Source organism: Loxodonta africana, unplaced genomic scaffold (assembly GCF_030014295.1).
Source record: "Loxodonta africana isolate mLoxAfr1 unplaced genomic scaffold, mLoxAfr1.hap2 scaffold_34, whole genome shotgun sequence".
NCBI lineage: Eukaryota > Metazoa > Chordata > Mammalia > Proboscidea > Elephantidae > Loxodonta > Loxodonta africana.
This window is the reverse complement of record NW_026975055.1, coordinates 1,116,465-1,133,999: the sequence shown is the minus strand read 5'-3', so window position 1 is coordinate 1,133,999 and position 17,535 is coordinate 1,116,465.

Genomic DNA, 17,535 nt, shown 5'->3' with positions numbered 1-17,535 from the left:
CAGCACCATATTTATTTTTGTTGTTGTTGTTTTGTTTCCTCTCTCTGTTTCCCTTCTTTCCTTTCCTTTCTCCAGTCCACCTAGCCCCATGCACTGCCCATGCACCTTCTCAACAGGTTGAGCTAGGATCTCTCAACTAGAAAGTCACCAGCACATGGCCTCCCTGGGTATGCCCTGCCCCACCTGCTGAATTCCACCACACTGCCATTGTATTTACTTCTTTTTCTTTTGCCTCTCCATTTTTTGCTTTGTTTTGATTCTGTTTCTCTGTCTCTTATTTCTCTTCTTTCTGTCACCTGCTTAGTTCCACACATTGCATTCTCTCCTTTGCCTCCTGCCTATCTACACCACACACAAAGTGCCTTACCCATGAGAGGCATCAGTCCAAACCCCTGGACCTCTGAACCACATCAGCACTTCCCTGTCAGCCCACGTTTATGTTGCAAATGATCCTTCCTTCTCTCCCCTCCCTAGTGGACCTTCCCAGCTGCATCATAGCTGAGCAACCAGCCTTGCCCACCTGGGCGAGGTGGTGAGAAGTATGCCCACAGACAAGCAACAAAACACACCCAGCCTGCCTGCTCAGATATAACCAAACAAAACAAAAAACAGGATGAAACAAGCAAATCTACAATCAATAAATGAAGAAAATAATTCCTGACTGTCCTGGAAACAACAGACAATATCAAAACATATTAAAAACAATAGGACGGGATGAGTCCAAAAAGCAACCAAAATAAAACACCACATGACCTCTGGTAGAAGTAAAGGCACTGGAATTACCTCATAGGGAATTCAAAAGTCTAATATTCAGGACTCTCCAAGAGATTAAGAAAGAGATGAAGGAAAAGGCAGACAAGACTAAGGAAAAAATAGACAAAATTATGGAAAATACAGACAAAAATCAGGAAAACACAAAGCAAAGGGAGAATTTGGGGAAACAATACAAGAGCAAAATGTCAAAATAAATAAACAATTAGAAATCATACAAAAACAGCAATTAGAAATCCAGAAGACAAAATAATTTTAGAAATGGGCAGTGCAATAGAAGGTTTTAGGAGCAAATTTGAAACAAGGGAACACAAGATCAGTGAAACTGAAGACAAATCCTTGGGTACCACTTTGTTTGAAGAAAAATCTGAAAAAAGAATAAAGAAAACCTGAGAACCATGTGGGATACAAACAGAAGCAAGAATTTGTGAGTGACAGGAATTCCAGAACAGGGGGAGAAAATGGAAAACACAGAGAAAATCACTGAAGGCTTGCTGACAGAAAGCTTCCCTAATATAACGAAAAATGAAAAGCTGACCATCCAAGAAGCTCAAAAAAAGCACATATAGAATAGACTTCAAAAGAAAGTCACCAAACCATATTGTAATTATACTTGCCAAAACAAAAAAACCAAAAAAGAATCCTGAGACTAGTTGAGAAAAATGAAAAGTCACATACAAAGGGGATACTATAAGACTAATCTCTGATTACTAGGCAGAAACCATGAAGGCAAGAAGGCAATGGGATGACATATAAAAACTTGAAAGAAAATTTGTCAGCTAAGAATAATACATCCTGCAAAATTCTCACTCAAATATGATGGTGAAATTAGGAAATTTCCAGATAAACAGAAATTAAGGGAATATGTCAAAACCAAACCAAACTTACAAGCATTATGAAAAGGAGTCCTTCAGTTAGCGAACCAACGACATCAGACAACAACCTGAATCTAGGACACAGGAGAGTATCAGCCAGGTGCCAACCTAGCTAATGAGCACTAAAGGACAAAAGAAAACTAAAAGATGTACAACAGGGAACAAGGGAAGTCAATCTGCAAATGACAACAACATCAGAACAATAAAAGTGAGAATAAACAGTGTAGGTACACGATTTTCAAATGGAAAGGAAGTCAAGGTGATATCATGTAATAAAAGACTGGTTTAAACTTAGGAAGATGGTGTAAATTTTAAGATAACCACAAAGAAAGTTAATAAACCTACTCATTAAAATAAAGAAGAAAAAGATAAAGTTTCAGTGTCATGGATTGTATTGTGTCCTCCCAAAATATGTCAACTTGGCTATGTCATGATTCCCAGTATTGTGTGATTGTCCACCACTTTGTCATCTGATGTGATTTGCCTATGTGTTGTTAATGAGATGAGATTAGTATCAGTTAATGAGGTTTTTCTTTTTATTAGTAGCAGTTATGTTAATGAGGCAGGACTCAATCTATAGGAAGAGTTTGTGTCTTAAGCCAATCTTTTTTGAGATATAAAAGAGAGAGAGAGATGGCAACCTCATACCACCGTGAAAGCAGCACCGGGAGCAGAGAGTGTCCTTTGGACCCAGGGTCCCTGTGCTGAGAAGCTCCACGACCAGGGAAGATTGATGACAAGAACTTCCCTCCAGAGCCAACAGAAAGACAGAAAGCCTTCCTCTGGAGCTGACGCCCTGAATTTGGACTTCTAGCCTACCAGGCTGTGACAGAATAAACTTCTGTTTGTTAAAGCCATACATTTGTGGTATTTCTGTTAGCAGCACTAGATAACATAGACACTCAATAAACATAAAATCTATGAAAATGAGAGACATGAAAAAAATCCACAAACAAAAGGAATTCAGTACAGGAGAGAAAGAGGTATGAAGAAAACATCTGCACCACACACACACAAAAAAAAGCACTACAAAATGACAGCAATAAACTCATACCTATCAATAATCATACTGAATGTAAATGGCTTAAATGTACTTGTAAAGATACAGAGAGTGACAGAATGGGTTAAAAAAACAAAATTATCAACATGCTGTCTACAAGAGGCACACCTTAGAAATGAAGACAAATATATTAAAAATGAAAGGATGGAAAATAATATAGTAGGCAAATGACAAACAAAAATGGAGCAGGAGAGGCAATACTTATCTCAGATAACATAGACTGCAAAACAAAAATCACAAAAGATAAGGAAGGACATTAGGTAATGATTAAAGGGACAATCCACCATGAGGACATAACAATAATAAATATCTACACAAGCAATGACATGGGTCCAAAAACATAAAACAAACTCCAACACTGAAAAGAAATTTACAGCTTCACAATAATAGTAGGAGTTTTGAACACACCAGTTTTGGTAAAGGACAAAACATCTAGAAAGAAACTCAACAAAGATACAGAAGACTTAAAGGCCACCATCAACCAACTTGACCTCATAGACATATACGGAGCAATCCACCCAACAGCAGCAAAGTACATGTTATTTTCCAATGCACATGGAACGTTCTCCTGAATAGACCTCATCTTAGGGCACAAAGCAACCTTAAACAAAACCCAAAACACTGAGATAATACAAAGCACCTTCTCTGATCACAAAGCAACCAAAGTAGAAATTAATAAAAAGAAGAGCAAGGAAAAAATCAAATATATGGAACTAAATAACAACCAGCTTAAAAACCAGTGGGTAATACAAGATATCAAAGAGAGAATTAAAAAAAATTCAAAGTCTCAAATGAGAATGGAAACCCATACCAAAACCTTTGGGACACAGAAAAGGCAGTGCTCAGAGGTCAATAGGGATAGATGCACACATCAAAAATGAAGAAATGGACAAAATCAAAACACTAGCTATACAACTTGGACAAACGGAAAGAGAAGAGTAGGAGAAGTCCACAGCCATGAAAAGAAAGGAAATAATAAAAATCAGAGAGAAGTGAATGAAATAGAAAATAGAACGGAGCAACAAAACCAAAAGTTGGTTCTATCAAAGGATCAACAAAATCAACAAACCATTGGTCAAATTGACAAAAGAAAAACAGTTGAAGACAAAAATAACCCAAATAAGAAATAAAACGGGGGACATTACAACAGACTTAACTGAAATAAAAAGGTTCATGACAGAATACTATGAAATCTATACTCCAACAAATTTGAAAACCTAGAGGAAATGGACAAATTTCTAGAAACACACTATCTTCCTAAACTAACATAAACTGAGGTCTAAAATCTGGACAGACCCATAATGAGAAGAGATTGAAAAGGTAATAAAAAAAACTTCCAATAAAAAACAGCCTTGGCTCAGATGGCTTCACTGGAGAATTCTACCAAACATTCAAAGAAGAATTCACAGTAGTACTACTAAAACTATTTCAGAACATATTTCCTAACTGATTCTATGAAGACAGCATAACCCTGATACCAAAATCAGGCAAAGACACCACAAAAAAAGGAAAATTACAAGCCAATATCTCTCATGAATATAGATGCAAAAACTCTCCACAAAATTTTAGCCCATAGAATTCAGCATCATATTAAAAAAAAAAAAAAACCTTGACCAAGTGGAATTCATACCAGCTATGAAAAAAAAAATTTTTTTATGCAACAGTGATTCAACATTGGAGAAACAGTCAATGTGATCCACCACATAAATAAAACAAAAGAATCACATGGTCATCTCAATAAAAAAAAAAAAAAAATTATCTCAATAGACTCAGAAAAGTCATTTGATAAAGTATAACACCCATACCTGATAAAAACTCTCAATAAAATAGGTATAAAAAGGAAATTTCTCGACATAATAAAGGGCATCTAAACAAAACCAACAGCCAATATCATTCTCAACAGAGAGTGGCTGAAAACATTCCCCCTGAGAACAGGAACAAAACAAGGATGCCCTTTATCACTACTGCCATTAAACATTGTGCTAAAGACCTACCTACAGCAATAAAAAAAGGAAATACAGGACATTCAAATAGACAAGGAAGAAGTAAAACTATCCCTATTTGAGGATGATATTATACTGTACATAAACCTCCTCAAAGATACACAAGAAAACTACTGGAACTAATAAAAGATTCTGCAGTATAGCGGGATAGAAGATAAACATAGAAAAAACTGTTGGATTCCTATACACCAATAAAAAGAACATGGAAAAGGAAATGAGTAAAGCAATACAATTTAAGATAAGTCCTAAAAAAATAAAATACTTAGGCATAAATCTAACCAGGACGTAAAGGACATATACAAAGAAAACTACAAAATCCTACTGCAAGAAACCAAAAGAGACCTACATAAATGGAAAAACATACCATGCACATGGATAGGTAGACTCAACATTGTGAAAATGTCAATGCTACCCAAAGCAATCTGCAAGTACAATGCAATGCCGGTCCAACAGCATTCTATAACGAGATGGAAAAACTAATCATTAAATTTACATGGAAAGGTAAGAGGCCACAGATAAGTAAATCGCTATTGAAGAAGGAGAATAAAGCAGGAGGCCTCATACTATTTGACCTCAGAAACTGCTCTACAGCTACAATAGTCAAAACAGCCTGGTATTGGTACAATGACAGACACAGTAATCAATGGAATTGAATCAAGTATGCAGATGTGAATCCACCCACCTATGGTCAACTGATCTTCAACAAAGGCCCAAAGTCCACTAAATGGGGAAAAGACAGTCTTTCTAACAATTGGTGCTGGCAAAACTAGGTGTCCATCTGGAAAAAATAAACAGAACCCATACTTCACACCATACACAAAAACTAATTCAAAATAAGTCAAAGACCTAAATATGAAATCAAAAACTATAAAGATCATAGAAGAAAAAACAAGGTCAACGCAAGAGTCCCTAATACATGGCATAAATGGCATACAAACCATAACCAACAATACACAAACACCAGAAGATAAGCTAGTAACTGGAATCTTCTAAAAATTAAACACTTATGCTCATCAAAAGATTTCACCAACCCAGCAAAATGAGAACCTACAGATTGGGAAAAAAATTTGGCTATGACAAGTCCAACAAAGTTGCAATGTCTAAAATCTGTAGGAAAATCCAGCACCTCTACTACAAAAAGACAAATAAACTATTAAAATATGGACAAAGTATATGAACAGATACTTCTCTAAAGAAGACATTCACATGGCTAATAGACACATGAGAAAATATTTCCGATCGCTAGCCATTAGAGAAACATAAACGAAAACTACAATGAGACACCATCTCACCCCAACATTACTGGCACTAATAAAAAAAAAAAAAAAACAGAAATTAACATATATTGGAGAGGTTGCAGGGAGATTGGAACTCTTATGCACTGCTGGTGGGAATGCAAAATGGTACAACCATTTAGGAAGATGATATGGTGGCTTCTTTAAAAAGCTAGAAATAGAAATACTATATGATCCAGCTATCCCACTTCTAGGAATATATCCTAGAGAAATAAGAGCCATCATACAAACAGACACATGTGCACCCATGTTCATTGCGACATTATTAACAATAGGAAAATGGTGGACACAACCTAAGTGCCCATCAACAGAAGAATGGATAAACAAACTATGGTACATACACAACATGAAATACTGTGCAATAATAAAGAACAATGATGAATCTGTGAAACATCTTACAACATGGACGAATCCGGAGGACATTATGCTGAGTGAAGTTCAATCACGAAAGGGCAAATACTGTATGAGATCACTGTTAGAAAAACTCACGGAAAGGTTTACACACAGAAAGAAACTATGATGGTTATGGCGGAGAAGAGTGGGGAGGGAAAATCACTAAACAATAGGTTAAGTGGTAAATTTGGTGAAGGGTCAGATAGTACACAATGCTAGGAAAGTCAGCACAACTTGACCAAGGCAAGGTCATGGGAGCTTCATAGACACATTCAAACTTCCAGAGGGACAGAATTACTGGGCTAGGGGCTGGGGACCATAGTCTCAGGGGACATCTAGCTCAATTGGAATAACATGATTTGTAAAGATGTTCTACATTCTACTTTGGTGAGTCACCTCTTGGGTCTTAGAAACTTGTGAGCGGCTATCTAAGACACTTCTCTGGTCCCACCCCATCTGGAGCAAGAGAGAATGAAGAGAACGAAAGACACAAGGGAAAGATTAGTCCAAAGGACTAATGGACCACAAGTACCACGACCTCCACCAGACTGAGTCCAACACAACTAGATGGTGCTCAGCTGCCTCAACCAATTGCTCTGATAGGGATCACAATAGAGGGTCCTGGACAGAGCTGGAGAAAAATGTAGAACAAAATTCTAACTCACTAAAAAAGAGCAGACTTATTGGTCTGACAGAGAGGATTGGAAATAGAGAACTCAAGATTGAGAAGTGGACAGTGTTCACATGTCATGGGGTTGGCAATCAATGTCACAAAACAATATGTATGTTAATTGTTTAATGAGAAGCTAATTTGCTCTGTAAACCTATAGCACAATAAAAAAAGAACTATCTATAATAACAACAGCAACTCAAAAGATTAGATAGGAATCTTAGGGAACAGTGAGTTTATGTTGATGGGGGAGGAAGAACCCAGAAAATGAGGGTGAGAATGGTTGCACAACTCCAAGAATGTAATCAATGTCACTGAATTGTACATGTAGAAACTGTTGAATTGGTGTATGTTTTGCTATGTATATTCTCAATGACAATAACAAAATAATTAAAACAAAAAAGAAGGAAAAAAAAAAAAAAGAGCTTGGCTGCTAACGAAAAAGTTGGCAGTTCAAATCCAAAGCAGCTCCTTGGAAACCCTATGGGGCAGTTCTACTCTGCCTAGGGTCGCTATGAGTCAGAATCGACTCAAAGGTAACAGATTTTTTTTTTTTTTTTTTGGTTTATCACTTCAAAAATTGCCTCTCCTTTTTTTTTTTTTTCCTTTCTCTTTCTGGAACCCCATTAATCCATCTGGTACAAGTTCTCACCTTATTCTCTTTGTCTCTTACCCTCTTCTCTAGTTTTCCTTTAGTATTTCTCAAATATTCACTCTTCTGAGTTCTGTTCCAGTACACTAGCTCTTTCTTTGGCTGTGTTAATCTGCTCTTAAACTCCTCCACTGAGTTATTAAGGAGAGCTTTAAATATCAGATTTTTTTCCTCAGTAATTCTAAGAACTTGAATCAAAATTACAATTCTTACTGTGATCTTTTGAATATATTAAGCATAGCTAATTTAACATTTGTGCCTTTTGAGTCTATTTTCTATAGCCACTCTTCCTCTGTTTTTATTGTTAGCTTTGTTTGATTTTATTTATATTGCTTTATCTGCTCATATGCCAGGGTATTGTTTCTGATAGATAGGAGTTGTGTGACAAAGTTATAGAGATATATTGGTGTTTAGGGCAATGATATCTTCCTACAGAGATTTTATGCTTTTTTCTAGCAGATGATTAGGGACACTAATATTCAAAGGCATCTTAATCTAAATCCATGAATTGATGTAATTTGAAGCTTTTCTTTAGGGTAAAGGCTATCTTCTCCCCACTCTTATTTCTATGGCTTAACCTTTTAAATAAACTTTGAAAGTATAAATTTTTCTAGCTTCACAAACTTGGCAAGTCCTATACTCCAGTTTTTGTTCTTTTTTTTTAACCTATTAGGAAGATTTCCTGATTTATCTGTTCAGCTACCTCGTCCATTATGGGCAAGGAAAAGTGACCTCCTTTCTGGGATTATCATTCTGAATTCTTTAATATATTGTATTTTAATCCTAAAATACTTTGTTTTTTTTTTTTTTTTTTACTTTCCAATATCTTCAATAAAATTTATTATTATTTTTGCTTTCCTGTTGTTTTCTGTGCAAGGATTGTCCTGAGCTGAAAGTGAATATACTTGTTATCTATATTTTCAGATCTACCCTGAGCATAAACAACTGAGCCAATGCATCTGAGGCTGAGCGAGTTTAAGAAACAGTTCTAGATGTCTTTATAATTAATCAAAGGGATGATATACCATTCCTTTGCCTAGTGTACTGTCATACAGCATAATTCTCATGAGAAAATTCACTTATGTGTACTTCCTCATTCATCTAAACTTGGATGCTGGTTCCTCTACTGTATTAATTTACAAAGATATGCAAAATGGAAATAGTGCCAAGCTGTTTTCATGTCTTTGTAAGAGGATGCTAAGAAAATTTTCTTCTGGGTTGGCATTGTGGTTGACTTTCCACAGCTATAAAAATCAAATGCTTAACCCTCATGTCTTAATTATCTTGTCCTGCTATAAGAGAAATACAATAAGTGGGTGACATTAAAAAACACATTTATTTTCTCACATTTTAGGAGGCTAGACAGAAGTTTGAATTCAGGGCACCAGCTCTGGAGGAAGGCATTCTATCTGTGTCTCTTCAAGGGGTAGGTTCTTGTCTCTTTTCAGCTTCTGTTCCTTGGTTCCTTGGTGATCTTCAAGTGGCATGGTATCTACCTTCTCCGACTATGCTTGCTATCCCTGGCTTAATCTGCTCTTTTATATCTCAAAAAAGATTGATTTAAGACACATCCTACATTATTGGAAAACCTGGTGGTACAGTGGTTAAGAGTTCTGTTTCTAACTAAAAAGTTGGCAGTTTGAATCCACCAGCCACTCCTTGGAAACCACGTGAAGCAGTTCTACTTTTTCATGTAGGGTTGCTGTGAGTCAGAATAGACTCAACGGCAATGTTTATTTGTTTGTTTTTGCTACATTATTAACACAACGAAAAAACACATTCCCATATGGAATTATAACCACGGGTAGAGGGGTTAGGACTTGCAACAGATATTTTGGGGCAGACACAATTCAATTTATAACGCCCTACAGTCAAGATAATTTGGGGGTCAAGCAACCATTACAGAGCTAAATAACTGGCAGCTGGACAGATTCTGCTACCAGAAACCATTATCTAGAATCTCTCATTATTCCGTATACAGTGGAGTTTGCTAAAAGAGAAAGATTAATGGAACCATGTCATCATCAGCTTAGAAACGATTTTCCCTCCATTTTCTGTGAATGTTGCAACCTGACAATGACTCTCAAGGTCAAGTTTAAAAGGTCTTAGAGAACCAGATACATGAATACGCAGTGCTTCTGAGAATGACAGGCTTCTCTTTACGATGATTTGGTATATCACACTGTATTTGCTGCTCTGCCCTCTCAATTTGAGTAGAAGAGAAAGAGAATTTCAGAGAGACATTTGGGCACAGAGAGTGAGCAGAAGTGAAGTAGTCATTACAATTATTACTTGTTAAACCAAGAATGTGAAGGTTTCCCTTAGATCAATTAAACATCAGAAAAGAGAATCACACTTTAGGCATTTTGCAAGAACCCTTTCAAGTTTAGCTGCTTCCAGATTAAGGAACACTAATGCAATTTTCTATGTTGTGTATACTGGTGAGGGATTGGTTGTAGCACCGCAATTTGTGTGAAGTCCATTGAATTTACTCATATGCACCATATAGGAGTATCTGCATTTAGACACCCTCCCACAAAGATCCAATGTTAATCAAAAGAGATTTAAAGGAGCACCAGATAAATAAAAGGTGTTTGTCCTTTTCCATCTGTCTTCTGCCTTTGTCCCAATCACGAACTATCTCTGAGTAGAGAAGAGGCAATGAAAGGAGCCTGAGACTCCATCCAAATTTCAATGCCTGGCTGAAGCTAGTTGAATATGAAACTGATGTTTTTCAATTGACCAGACTAAACTCAATGTGACTAGCAAGTAATGGCTTTACATGATATGAAATTAAGAGCTGGGAAAGAAATTTCACCTGTGCACAATAGATTGGAGTGCCTAAAAAAAAATAAGATATATATATATATATATCTTATTTCACATATAAACAAAGTCATAGATTTGGAGCAAAACCTAAGCCCTTCATACTGTTGGATTCTTAAACACTAGTGTTACATTTGAATAACGTTTCTTACTTTTAAAAAATGAATCCATGTATATCTTTTATAGTTTCATCTCATGGTAAGCATAAAAAAAAAAAAAAAACCCAGTGCTGTCGAGTCAATTCTGACTCGTAGCGACCCTGTAGGACAGAGTAGAACTGCCCCCTAGAGTTTCCAAGGAGCACCTGGGGGATTCGAACTGCCAACCCTTTGGTTCGCAGCTGTAGCACTTAACCACTATGCCACCAGGGTTTCCACAGTAAGCATATGGCATAAAAACTAAAGTATTATCATCTTTATTTTTAAAAAATGAGGACACTGAAGTTGGAAAAGCTAACATGCCTAATTTTCTTATGTTTTTATTGATGGTAAGTTGAAAGTTAGGTATCATAACTCAGTACTTCAATAACAGTCATTATTTAACCAGAAAAAAAGAACCTTATTGCTTATAATGTATTAAATAATTATGAATACACCAAATTTAACTCACTTTCAGATGGAACCCCAAATCTACGTACATGGATAAGTATTTTTCTTTTTGACTATAGTTGCAGACTGTCGTTTACTTAGTTTGCTCAGAATGACAGCTATTGTTCCGGCATGCCAGATGCCAATCAAGTTTAAAAACATAAAATGTAGTCACGTAGAATGATTACTACATATGTCGTTAAAAAAAAAAAAAAAAGAACTGTTGCTGTCCAATGGCAACCCCATGTGCCTAAAAATCGAAATGTGCTTCATAGGGTTTTCAATGGCTTATATTTTGGAAGTAGATTTCCAAGCCTTTCTCCTGAAGCAGTTTTGGGTGGACTCGAATCTCCAACCTTTTGTTTAGCAGTAGAGTGCAGCATTAACAGTTTGTACCACCCAAGGAACCCACTATGTCATAGGAGTGTGCAAAAATAGTTAAGCTTTTATACTTGGTCTTGTGTGTAATACTTTTAAGTATTAACTAAATGTTAATTATTAATGGAATGTCTAGTTATGCAAGGCTTTGCAATGTAGCAAATATTCCCTTTATCTGCTGTCTCTATCATGACTGTAATCCTAATACATAAAAATAACAATGATTGTGCCTTCCTTATTGCTGTAATGTTTTTTCCAAATTCTGAATAATGTGGGCAAGCCTATTATATTTATAACCTTAATATTTTCATGTGCCTGTACAGTGTATTCTTCATAGAGATATTATGGAATTTTTATACAATTGGATTATAATCATCAGTTTACTTGTTTTCCTTACACTGGATATGAACAAGCACAAAAGCCATTATCATTTCCTATGTAGATACTGAAACTTGGGAATAAAGAGATGAATAAATACATGAATAAAAGGGACATGTAAAAGATCTCTGAGACTATTTAAATCACAGACAAGTGTAAGGTATCACCAAGACTTACAGGTTTTAAATTCCTCAGAGAGAAGTCACTATGTTCATTTCTCATATTGGAACGCATTGTGTTCCAGATCTTAAAAACATATAGATACATATAAAGACCAAAACTTATTTGAATTATACTAAGAATCTGCATAACAACGCTTTTCATGATTTGACAAGTACTTCAAGTTTTTTATTTTATTTTCTTATACTTCACTTTGTAAGTAGTCTAGAATTTAACAATGAAGTCTGTTAAACAAAATTTTCTAGTCAACATAATTTGCGAGAACAAGAAAAGAAAAAGAAAGTTTGAAATTGTAATTCTTCTAAAATATAGCCATTAATTAATGTTTTATATTTTAAGCCAGATGAATCATTATCACAACACTGTTCATATAACTTCTGCGGCTCATATAATTAAAATAATCATAAAACCAAAACCCGCTGCCATCGATTCTGACTCATAGCGACCCTATAGGACAGAGTACAACTGCCCCATAAAGTTTCCAAGGAGTGCCTGGCAGATTCGAATTGCTGACCTTTCGGTTAGCAGCCATAGCCCTTAACCAGTACACCACCAGGCTTTCCAAAATAATGATAGTGTAGCCTAAATTTATTTTTGTAGTTTGCAAAGCGGAACTTATATAATTTACAGAAAAACAGAAGTGAAATGTGTTTTAGTGCATTTACTCTGCATGTTTTAGAAAAACTATGAATATCTCCTAAGAAGTTTTAAAAACATGAAAATTTTATAAAAATTACTTAATATCATGATCAATATTTATCCAGAAAATGTACATTAAATTTCACAAAGTATAAAGCTCTGTATTCAAAGTGCAACACAATAGTATGTATTGACCTGAATTTAATGAACAATGACACAGAGCGTGGAAATTCTATAAACATTACTGAAAACACTATCAATATTCACCCTGAAAATACACAAGAAATTACATACATTTGAAACACTACATTTGAAGTACGAAGCAATAATAACTGTGTCTTTTAAGAGCTGAGAAAATAAACAGAATTAAAACAACTTTACTCCATCTTAACTACAGTGTGCCTTCAAGGAAAATGTAAGGTTTTCAGAAAATTCAGTAGGAGAAATAAGCTTTACCATATTTTAAAATATGTTAATAGACACTGCATTGGAGAAACTCAGGCACAGCAGTTAAAGTGAAGGATTTGCAAAATATCAGATCAAATGATGTGACAGGTAAAGAGACTCTAAAAGAACAAGCATACCTGTACAAACATCTATGAATTTCAGGTTTATATTTAATTGTTCTTTATACGCACCCCCCCAAAAAAAAACAACTGTTGGTGTGGAGTCGATTCCAACTCATGTCAACCACATGTATCTGTATTTTTGCTAAAAAAAAAAAAAAAAAAAACTCCCAATTTGTAGAAAACGCTATGTTCTGGAGGAAGTTTTCGAAGACTTGTTTTACTTCCTGGTTCCTCAGGGAATAAATGAAGGGGTTCTGCATGGGGACAACAGAGGTGTTCAGAATAGCAACTCCTTTGGTCAATGATGCTTTTCTTTTGCAGAGGGATTGGCATACATGAAGATGCAGCTTCCATAAGAGATGGAAATGACAGTCATGTGGGAGGAACAAGTGGAGAAAGTTTTTTTTTCTCTTACTGGAAGATGGGATTCTCAGAATAGTCCTGATGACACACATGTAGGACAAAATCGTTAATGCCAAAGTGAATAGCAAAGTAACCAAAGCCAAGTAAAAACCAATTACTTCTAGGAGCCATGTATTTGAGCAAGATAGTTGTAAGAGGGGAAAATAGTCACATGCAAAGTGATCAATGACTTGGGAAGCACAGGAAGCTGGGGGGGAAGAAGCATAAGGGGTGGGAATATGGTCAGAAACCCTCTCAGCCACACACATGACACAAGCAGGGAGCAGAGTTTCCTGTTCATGGTGCTTGTGTAATGCAGGGGCTTGCAGATGGCCACATAGAAGTCATAGGACATGGCCATCCGAAAGTAAAATTCTGTCATCCTCATGAAAATAAAGAAGAGTTGAGCTGCACAGTTGTTATAGGAAATGGTCTTATCCCTGGTGATAATTGCACCCAGAAATCAAGGAATGCATACAGGTGTAAACGAGATTTCTAGGAAGGAGATGTTCCGGAGGAAGAAATACATAGGTGTCTGTAGATGGCAGTCCACCGAGGTTAGGGTGGTGAGAGTCAGGTTTCCAGTGAAGCTTAATACATATGTGATAAATAATAGAAAGAGGAAGTTCACAATCTGAAGGTCAGGATCATCAGAAGGGCCTAGGAGGACAAGCTCTGTGACCACTGTGTAGTTGTTCACTTCTCTCTCTCTCTTCAATTATTCTTCTTTTAATCCCATTTAGACAAAAATAGTATTAAGGGGAAGAGGTGAAAGATATAATTCATCATGATCAGCATCTTCATCTCCAATATTCTAAAATATCCTGTATAATCCATGCAAATTTTTTCTTATTTTTAAGGTCTTGTTGGCATTCTTTTAATACACATTTATTAGTTCTTTTATATTAAAAATACAGTAGCAGATAGGAAATCTTCACACAACAAAGCACATCTTTGGGAGTCAATGAATAAAATAATTGTCATTTTATGTCCCATTTATGCAAACTCTCATTACAATTTTGTTGAAACAGTCATAAGAGTTACATAGCCCTTTCTTTTCACTCAGATAATTTATTAGACAATCTATCTCCTAGAAACAGAAATGGGTTACTTTAACTTACCAAAAAGTAAAAGTCAAACTTAGAAGCCTGAAGTAACAACTCATCATTTTTTTTAGGATGTAAGAAATCAGTTGCCTTATTACAAGTAATATATTTAGATTTTTAACCCTAAGATTTATGGGTCTAATTGCCAAGACCATATGAGTACACTAAATACAATTGCTACAAGACAGAATAAGTAACCCAATTATTTAAAAAATAGAAAAATTTCAATTACTCACTGGTTTGTCTTCTTATTCCATCACGATCTTTAATGTTCCACATTCTGTATGGCTTCCTAAAAATGTACATGTATGTATTTGAATAGAAACATTTTTATTTTTGAACTGAAAGAGGCATAATGTATTTATTTTTCATTTTGACTGAAGCACAAATTGAAAAGTGACTGCTAGCCTTATATCTTATCAACTCTGTCACTGGATTATGGCTCATTGGATTTTCCATGAAATTATCTTCCTGAGTGTGTTGTTCTAATGCTGCTGCAACAGAAATAACACAAATGGATGGGCTTTAACAAAGAGAAATTTATTTCTTCACAGTGAAGTAGGGTAAAAGTCCAAATTCAGGGCATCAATCTTCCCCCAGATTAGGAGCTTCTCCACGGATGGACCCCAAGTCCAAAGGACTCACTCTGCTCCTGGTACTGTTATCTTGGTGGTATGCGGTCCCACATTTTCTGCTTGTTTCCCTTCCTTTCATCTCTTGTAAGATAAAAGGTGGTGTAGGCCATACCCCAGGGAAACTCCCTTCACATTCGATCAGGGATGTGACCTGGGTAAGGGTGTTGCAATCCTACCCTAATAGTTTTTAACATAAAATTACAATCACCAGATCAAGGACAACCACACAGTACTGGGAATCATGGTCTAATCAATTTGACATGTATTATTAGGGTACACAATTCAATCCATGACACTGAGTTATTAAGCTTTTTGGAAAAAAATGTTTCATTCTCTTGTAATTCTGTCTCACAGTTATCTTGTCCATAAGTCTGTTTATCCAAATGGATATCCGGAAAAGTTAAGAAAAAACTTCTTCCATTTTCCTAACCTACTCAGTTAGTTCCCACCTATTCAAATGCTATTTTGAATGTAGTAATAGTTTATCAATTCTGTCCATTAAAATCTTGACAGCTATCTCCTTTTGATTTTAGAGAGTAAAATTTCTGTTGTGAAGAATAAAATGTAAAATCATTGCATACCTTCCAACTACTAGCAACACCCACACTAATCATATTTTATTTTATAATAGCTTAAAGGCAGTTTTTCAGGACATAAAAAGTAGAACATCAGAAACCTTCAAAAGATGTGGAACTATTTTTAACCTCAGCAAAGACTGTGTACTGATCTCCTGGAAACCAGACGAAGTCAGGCCACATCTCTGCTATATTATAGACCATGAGGGAAATCTGGAAGGGGTTCTTGGTTTTCACAGTAACCTGCTCACTCCTCTCTTTAGCAAATCTCTCTTGAGAAGAGTTATGTTCATCCTTGCATCCCACAGAGGACCTAAGATGGTGACTTCTATGTAATATTTATATCCATTAATAAGTTGCTTAATATTCATCCTTACTTCATATTTTATGAGTAATAAAATAAGAAACCCACTTTCTTATAAAAGGTGAAATTTTGATCAAATTTGTAAAGAATCGTCTTCATTAGAAATGTGAACGTTTTGAACATATGTCTTTCAGTTAGCAGCTGAGAATGCTAACCATTTGCACCAACCAGGGAATCCCATTATTAAAATACACTTCTTTATTTGTCTAAACCTAGTAAATATATACGACAATTTCAGAACTGTTAAACCATATACCTATAATTATACCACTGCAAGATTAGTATTTGTGATCTGTTTCTCTTAGTTTTAGAGCATTGAAAAGATTTTGTTTACGCTGGCTGAGCTAAGATGGTGGAATAGACAGATGTTTCCGGCGAACCCTCTATACAACAAAGACCCAAAAAAAAAAAGTGAAACGAGTATATTTATGACAAGCTAGAAGCCCTAGCATCAAAGGCAAGCTTAGAAAAAGAACAGAAGGGAAGGGGGAAGAAGAGACAGTACAGAAGCAGAGAGGAGTTACTGGGCCTGAATCTCGGAAAGCCCTCAGGCATCATTCCGGAGTGGTGGCAGCGGGTTGGTACTAGCATTTTGCCACAGTTTCCTTAGGGAGAAGCAGCCAGCCACACAGCCTACTCATACGTTTGGAACCAGAGAAGAATGGCGCCCTCAGCAAAAGTTAAGTACTTCCGTATGTTTTACCACGCCTCCCACTCATAAGCCAGCTTCAGCACCTGGATTCTCTGGGCCTGAGATAGGCACCGTTGAGTGCCTAGAACCATCCTGCCAGCCATGGAGAAGGAAAAAATTTGCAATTGGGGGAAAAGATAATTTGCCAGTTCCACTAACCAGGGGAGCTCAGCACAGAAGTGGCTCCTGTCCAGGCATAAACAGTCCATGGATTTTGAGCACACTTTCCCTCTGCATGGACCTGTGTGGGCCTATTTCAGGAGGCTAGACCCTTGTTGGCAGACTCTAACCATTACAGCTGTGCAGCAGAGAGGTGGGTGATGTTTGGCATTGATTTGCCCATTAAACAGGGTCCTCACCTACCCAAATGATGGGCCTAAGGACTGATAGCTCCACTCAGGTCACCCAGCCACCCACTACCGGGTTCCAAGGATAACTAGCACCTCCCAGTCTTTACAACCAAATTAATAGGAGCCCATGGTCTGT